Below are 7,926 nucleotides of genomic sequence, written 5' to 3'. Positions count from 1 at the left end.
GCTAACTCTTTTTTTTACGTCATCCCAAACAAGTATTGTTACACACCTGTCCCTTCAATTTCATTAAGACCTCTTTTCTATATACGATATGTTTTGTGACGCTTTCCTTTCGTATCATTTCAAAATACGATGTTTCTTTTTCCTTTTAGTGGTTTCGAATTCCAGTCACAATACTTTGACTACACCTAAATTCCCAAACAAGGCATAATTTACTTTTGGGCCGCCATTCCAATGAAACGTATCATTAAATATTTCTCAGTTTCGCCTACCGCCTCTAAACTTCATGAAAAATAAATCTAACTTTGTTTTTTGCCTATCACGCAGAGCTGATAATAAAATTGAGTTCACTTTTTAACGCAAAACTTATCGATTAATGGAATTCATAAGATTATTTACAAGTTGCTTAACAATAAGCACTAAAAACGACCTAAAATTACAACATCAAATGTATCTGCTATTCTAGTTCGTTCCTTTCGTGGTAAGTAGGGTGTAATTAAAATCCGACTCAAAATTGTTTTCTAGGTTCTCATTTCACTGAGTAATTTTTATTTTTCTAAGCGGCATACCAACATCACTCTGCTTGTTGGTTATAAAATAACAACCAATAGATTTCCCAATCCAAAAATTAGAAAAGGCTCTACAGAACGAATAAAGAGTTATCTCTGTAATCGATTTACGCTCTGAGGACACAAACCACCATATGAATTTAAAACTTCTGATTCATGGTTGTTCTGATATAAAACTTTGATCATAAAAAACCCTTATAACAGGTACCATTAAAATAACCTGATGAATTGTATTTAACACTTTTTTAACCTATGCTTTTTTTATCCCCATCGCACCAAACATGCTCGCCCTTTCAGCCGTGGGGTGTCATAATGTGACGATTAATCCCACTATTCGTTTGTAAAAGAGTAGCCCAAGATTTGGAGATGGGTGATGATGACTAGCTGCCTTCTCTCTAGTCTTACACTGCAAAATTAGGAACGGTTAGCGCAGATAGCCCTAGTGTAGCTTTGCGCGAAATTCCAAAACAAACGCAAACATGTTTTGTTTTATACGTATATATTTTTTTCTGCTGTGGTATTCTTCCCTTTTAGTACATGTTATAATGTTGCAGTTTTTTATAACTAAAGTGTCATTACAATATATGAATTATTTCATTGCATTTATTGTTGTCTTATTATAATTTTATGCTGATAATGGTTAATAAACGGTTAGTACCACGTCTTGAATGTACAAATATAGATTTTATTCTTAATTTTTCTGACTTTTTTGTGATACCTACGTGACTCTTCACTGTTTGTCAGCTTCGCTTGCAAAAATAAACACTTTATCAGGGGCTCAATTCTCACTTTATCTCATTGTGCTTAGGACTGAAACCACTTGTGAAAGACGAGACATCTGTTTCATTATACCTTCTGATTTTATTAGTATTTTGTGCTATTTGAGTTATGATAAACTGAAAAAAGCAATAGTTGAACTTGATATATATTATTTAATCTTGAATCGCTCTGACATTCGAGTCATACTTTTTATGTGACAGCCTGATAATCTGCTAATTCTATTTGGAATTTCAATAAGTAGTTTCCACAAAATCGCCTAGTATTTCTCCACACAATTCGCTTGTTCATTAGACAGCATTAATCGAAACAATGTAACAGAGTTTGCTCAGAATGTAACAATGTCAATAGTTATTCTTGCGTTAAAGGATGCTGCTTCACATTGATTGGCTGCCTCAAAGAGGCAGAGGAGAGGAGTCAATGATATCATCAATGACTTAAGGGTGTAAACGTTGCCACTAGTTGACGCGTTGTTAGGTTCACGTTACTCGGTCGCCATGACAAGCGGGCATTACGTCTTAAAACGAATCAAAGTATCTATTAAAATAGTATATTAAGTATTAATGTTGCAAAATATATTTAACTTTAGATACGATATTTCCAGTCATTTGGAAATGTATAAAAATGTCTGTTAAAACACTACAACAGTTATTGGTACATTAAAATTTTAGATACGACATATACAGTCAATGCTGCGAATTTGACTACTGGACATTAGATTCTCCATTGTGATAAATTTATATGTTCTGCATTAACTTAAGAAAAAGGTATGTTAAGATTGAATATAAGTTTTGCAGGTCTGTAAGAGAAGGGAACTACGATTGTTTCGGTATTTGTCTGCTACTTTTACTTAGACTGACACCTCGAGGATATCTTCAAACACTCATTCCTTAAATATTTTTTGAATGGCAGAAATAATGTTCTAATGACATCGCACACACCAATTTACAGTCAAAAGATATCAGTAATTACAAAACTAGTGTCAAAGTGTCTGCCTTTTCCACTAGTTACCTTTTATTATGATGACCATAACTTAAAAAGAACCATGTGGAATAATTATTCCTGTTACTACAGTGAACTTTACTAAGTTATCTTAAATCCTATAACATTGGAGTTATAACTAACTTGTTATAATTATAAACTAACTTGTATGACAGCTACTTTAATCTTGGTAATTCATATACATGTTCAATTGTGTTATTTCTAAATATTAAATACTTTTAGAGGAATTTGTCCCTCAGATAAAAATTTCCAAATTATAAGGTGGACGATATTTATATTTCTTTACATTTTCAAACCATCTATGTGATATTTAAACAACAAACATATCTATTATAGATCAAAAACCGAAAGTAGTAACCTAGTAGTATAAAAATAATTCCGTATTGAACAATCAAATATTGCCAATTTAAATTTATCTTTCTGTAATATTATGTAAAGTGTAAGATTATATAAATGTTTTTCGACACAAAATTATTGTCAGAGTTAATGTATAGTGGACATACAACTTGTTTTAGTTGCAAAGTTTATTGTGAAGTAATTTACAATACTTCACAAGTCTTTACTTACATGTATTGGAGATAACACGTGGGGGAGAGGTATGTGAAGGTCAGCAGTTTAGTTTTCAAATGTATAATAACGAAACTTTGATTACTTGCCTCTTACAAGTAAGTTTTTCTAGTAGGTATTATTACATTGAGACTTATGTCAGTATTTTATAAACTAAGAAGTTTTCTTGAATAGAATATTAATATATCTTGAAGGTTTGTTCAGAAATGTTTCAGTATGCTTGCTAGATATGTGTTTGTTTGTTTTTTGGAATTTCGCGCAAAGCTACACAAGGGCTATCTGCGCTAGCCGTCTCTAATTTTACAGTGTAAGACTAGAGGGAAGGCAGCTAGTCATCACCAACCACCACCAACTCTTGGGCTACTATTTTACCAAAGAATAGTGGGATTGACCGTAACATTATGACACCCCCACGGCTGAAAGGGCGATCATGTTTGGTGCGATGGGAATTCGAATCCGCGACCCTTAGATTAGAGTGGAACGCCTTAATCCACCTGCCCATGCCGGGCCTGTTAAATCATATATTATGATTTTGAATTCGGTTATGATAAAACATGAGTTTTCTATATCATATAGTAATTTGTTAGAAAATAATATTCATTAATTTAACTATAAAATACTAAGCTTGACATTTATTTATAAACTAATAAGTTTTCATAAATTATATCTTATATTATATTATAATTCATTATGCATTACTTAAGTCCAATATTTTACTTACATATACTAAAAATAGTGTTTTAATCTATGATGAGAAGTGAGTTTGATATAAGTAAATCACAGAACTCCGATTTGGAACTTGTGATTTTTATGCATTCGATGATGTGCAAACGACAAGCAATTCTTATCACGGTAACAATTTCAAAATCCACGTGAGTAGATATGACTGGTTTGAAATAGTCAAAGAATAATTACGTGATTTATAACTAAAGTTTTTTTTTACGATCTTGATTGTCAACTAATCTCCGGTATTGTGGTGATTTTTATAAGTTACTAATATTGTGATAAAACAAGTATAATTAAAACAGCTATCAGGCAAACTCAAAGCTAACCTTACCTTCAACACTTATGCGTCAGGGACCACGTGACGACCATTTACAAAAATAACCCTGCCAAAATTTGACTGAAATGTTACAAGTCAAACAGGACTTTGACTTTTATTCTTATTTCGTAGCTTTCAACAATAATGACATAGAGTGCTGGCTGCAAAGGTTTGAAAATTATTGATATGGTATGATTGTTTGTTTGTTTTGGAATTTCGCACAAAGCTACTCGAGGGTTATCTGTGCTAGCCGTCCCTAATTTAACAGTGTAAGACTAGAGGGAAGGCAGCTAGTCATCACCACCCACCGCCAACTCTTGGGCTACTCTTGTACCAACGAATAGTGGAATTGATCGTCACATTATACACCCCCACGGCTGGGAGGGCGAGCATGAACCCGCGACCCTCAGATTACGAGTCGCACGCCTTACGCGCTTGGCTATGCCAGGCCTAATATGATATGATTTAAACTTAAAGTGAATGATCTGTTGAAAACAATACCCTTTGCTGTTTTAAGTATTTTCTATGTTAGTATACTAACTGGTTAAAGAATAACATTTGGCGATCCCTAAGATAGTGACAGTCACTTCTTTCTAATTATTGATGACGTGTTGAAGCAATAAGTTAATGATCCTTCACTCATAACATAAAATGTGACTGCAATATCTTCTTTGTCAAGTTCGTAATCTTATGGATCTATGAGTTAGCTTCAACGTTTTGTGAATTTTTAATACAAAACGTATGGATAAACAATAAATCGTTAACTTATTATTTCTAGCTGTAGCAAGATGAAGTACTAAACAAATGATATAAAGATGAACAAAATGTGTTTTAGTCTAATTTACTTGTGAAGGCAAAAACAACAGATTTTAAAAAAAAATTCTATGGATGCCAACATGGCGATTAGTGTTCCCAAGATATTTTACACAGTTAGTACGTCCTGAGTGTAATTGTTACGATATTAATTGTCAGTGTAATAAGTCCTGATGTAAATATTTAAAAAAACCTTTCTTCTGTCTTTGTCATAAAATAAACTTATCAATACTGTTAGATAAATCAAAACTGGCCACTGTCAATGATCTCAACATACAATATTTAAAATATATTGCAATGTTTGAAAGCACATGATAATTGAAATAATAATGAAATCTTGCATATTTAAATAGAGCCGACCTTTCATTTTAAAAAATTGTTGTATGCCAACTGATACATTCTGACAGCATTTTGGATACAGTATGTAATAATTGTAAGCTAAACAATTCAATATGCCTGGCATGGCCAAGCGCATAAGGCGTGCGACTCGTAATCCGCGGGTTCGTGCCCGCGTCGCGCCAAACATATTTACCCTCCCAGCCGTGGGGGCGTTATAATGTAACGATCAATCCTACTATTCGTTGGTAACAGAGTAGCTCAAGAGTTGGTGGTGGGTGGTGATGACTAGCTGCCTTCCCTCTAGTCTTACACTGCTAAATTAGGGACGGCTCGGTGCAGTGGGCTAACAACCTATTCACTTAAATACTTGTTGAAGAATCCGCAAACGATTGCGGCCCTATGTTCCTTGATGAAATCTAATGGTGATAACTAACTAACTAAAACCATTCAATATTGAAAATCTTTAATTAACGTTCATTATCACTATGTAATTAACTTACATAGATAGTCACTATGTATTGATAATTACACTAAAAGCATATACTTTAATTAAATAGAAAAATTGTATTTAAGTGATATGCCTTATCACATATTTACTGTTTTGTAAAGCGAAGCATCTATTTAAAATATATTGTAGCAGCAGTGTATTATAACCGACTTTTATTCTAATAAACGTTTTATACACTCAAACAGAAGTTTTTTATCTGATATAAATAACACTAAAAGTCATACTATCCATTAATGTTCAACTCTTTCTTGACTTCAGGTCGATATCATGTGACGAATCAATTTTTCATTTTGAAAAATTTATTCTACGCAGACTGAAACAATCTGACAGTTTTTCGGGCACTAAGACAAAACGTGAGATTTATACGTAACCACAGTAACTGTCTATAAGGTGAAATAATCGTAGAATTATAATGCTGATGATGTTCATTTGTATATTTGAAAAACAACTAAGTTTAAATGTACATAGAGTTTTGAAATATGTAAAAGGAACACGTAATGTTCTTTTCAATTATCAAAAATTGTCCCTATCTGTTTGTACCTGTGATCTGTGTAATTCTCACAAGACTGTATGCATGTGACGTAAACTTAAAAAAGTATCAAGATTTGACATGATGTCAAAATTATATGGGTTCATTAGTTTTGTGAACATGGAGACACAACACGTGTGCTCAACCATATTTAAACTACTTATTTATGTGCAGTTCCATGATAGTGTCTTATGTTAGACAGTCTGAACTTTCTGGTATTTAAAAAACGGTAAAATTCATTTATGATATTTACTTGAAAGGTGGTTATTGGTTATAATATATGTGATTCGTGAAAGCAAAACAGTAAGTGTTCTAGGGAAAATTGTCAGAAAGAAGTAATGTAATAAGTACGTTCACAAGACTTATTTTCCTTTGGTGTGCTTGCCAGTGTTCAATGGCTATACCAGTCATTATTCTATTATTTTCAGTACAGATGGTAAAATGTGCAAAATAATTAAGCTTAGACATTGATGACATGCTGAAGTACTGCCACAGTATATTTGTTAAAATCCTACGAACATTGTTAAAATAATAGTATTTTGAAGTTAAGCAAAAAGTTATATAAAGGGATATTTGTACTCTGCTCACCACAAGTATCAAAAACTCGGTTTTTAGCGTTGTAAGTCCGCAGACATACCAATATGCCACAGGGAAGCTAAAGTAATAGTAATTAAATATATACATATATGAAACTTTGTTTTTGTAAAAACTCTTTTAAGATAAAGTAACATGTGTACAATATTATGTCAAGATGATGTAGCAATGCGATCTGATTTGTTAAAATGGACAGTTATTAAAATAATGGTAATTAAATGACATTTGCATGTTAATACGTCCTTAACAGACGTGTCTTTATATGTAGATCATGTAACTAAAAATGTTTTAAACATGTGAATAATATTTAAAAAAATAAAATTAAGTATTCCTTTTAGAATAATTAATTATAAATGAAAATTAATTTTAAGCGTTCTTTTTAGAAGAATTTAATTACTAATAATTAATTAACATATGAATTAGTGTTAAGAATTTTTTTCAGGACATTATTTAATTAAACTTGATTTAATGGACTAACGAATCAAAGTTAAGCATCCTTTTCAGGACGATTTAATTAACTACTGAATTAATGACTTAAATTGATTAATTATATTTATCTTGGGACAAGTATCATGTGAGTTATTGTATGTAATGGCGGCCTACAAACATGTTCTATACTCTGTGGTACTGTTACGTCAAGACTGTCTGTCTGATATCAAGTTATAATTTCAATCCTCTCTAAGATAGTTGCGCCTTTTGGTGACAATTTATGAGGTAATAGCCGCCAATCATTGCGGCTAGCAAAATGTCCTCCGAAGAATTTTTATAGAACTATAATATCATGGCATCCTGCCATGGCGGCCTAATGGCATCTTTTGGAACTATTACGTCAATAACAATATTATTAACACCACCTTCCCTACCCCTCTCACTGACGCAACCAATTAACGTATGGTGGCATCCTTCATTAATGCCTTATTGATGTGTACAATTAATACTGCTTCAACTCTCTGCTAAAAGAAAACTTTCAGCCGATATCTTGGTTATTTTAGTAGAAAAATCATGTGATTCTTTTTGGAAAAACCCAAATCCAGTATTTATACACAATTCTTTTTATTGTTTTAACATTTTATATGTATGATGCAATTACATATCTGTTTCATAGAAAGAAGAAAAACAATGTGTAATAATTATTAATTATTATTCCTAATGCGAGTTTCAAGCAGAGTATTAAATTGAAATAATATTT

The sequence above is a fragment of the Tachypleus tridentatus genome, chromosome 11, assembly GCF_004210375.1.
Source record: "Tachypleus tridentatus isolate NWPU-2018 chromosome 11, ASM421037v1, whole genome shotgun sequence".
Taxonomy (NCBI): domain Eukaryota; kingdom Metazoa; phylum Arthropoda; class Merostomata; order Xiphosura; family Limulidae; genus Tachypleus; species Tachypleus tridentatus.
The sequence above is the reverse complement of the archived record's forward strand: the minus strand, read 5'-3'. Positions refer to the sequence as shown.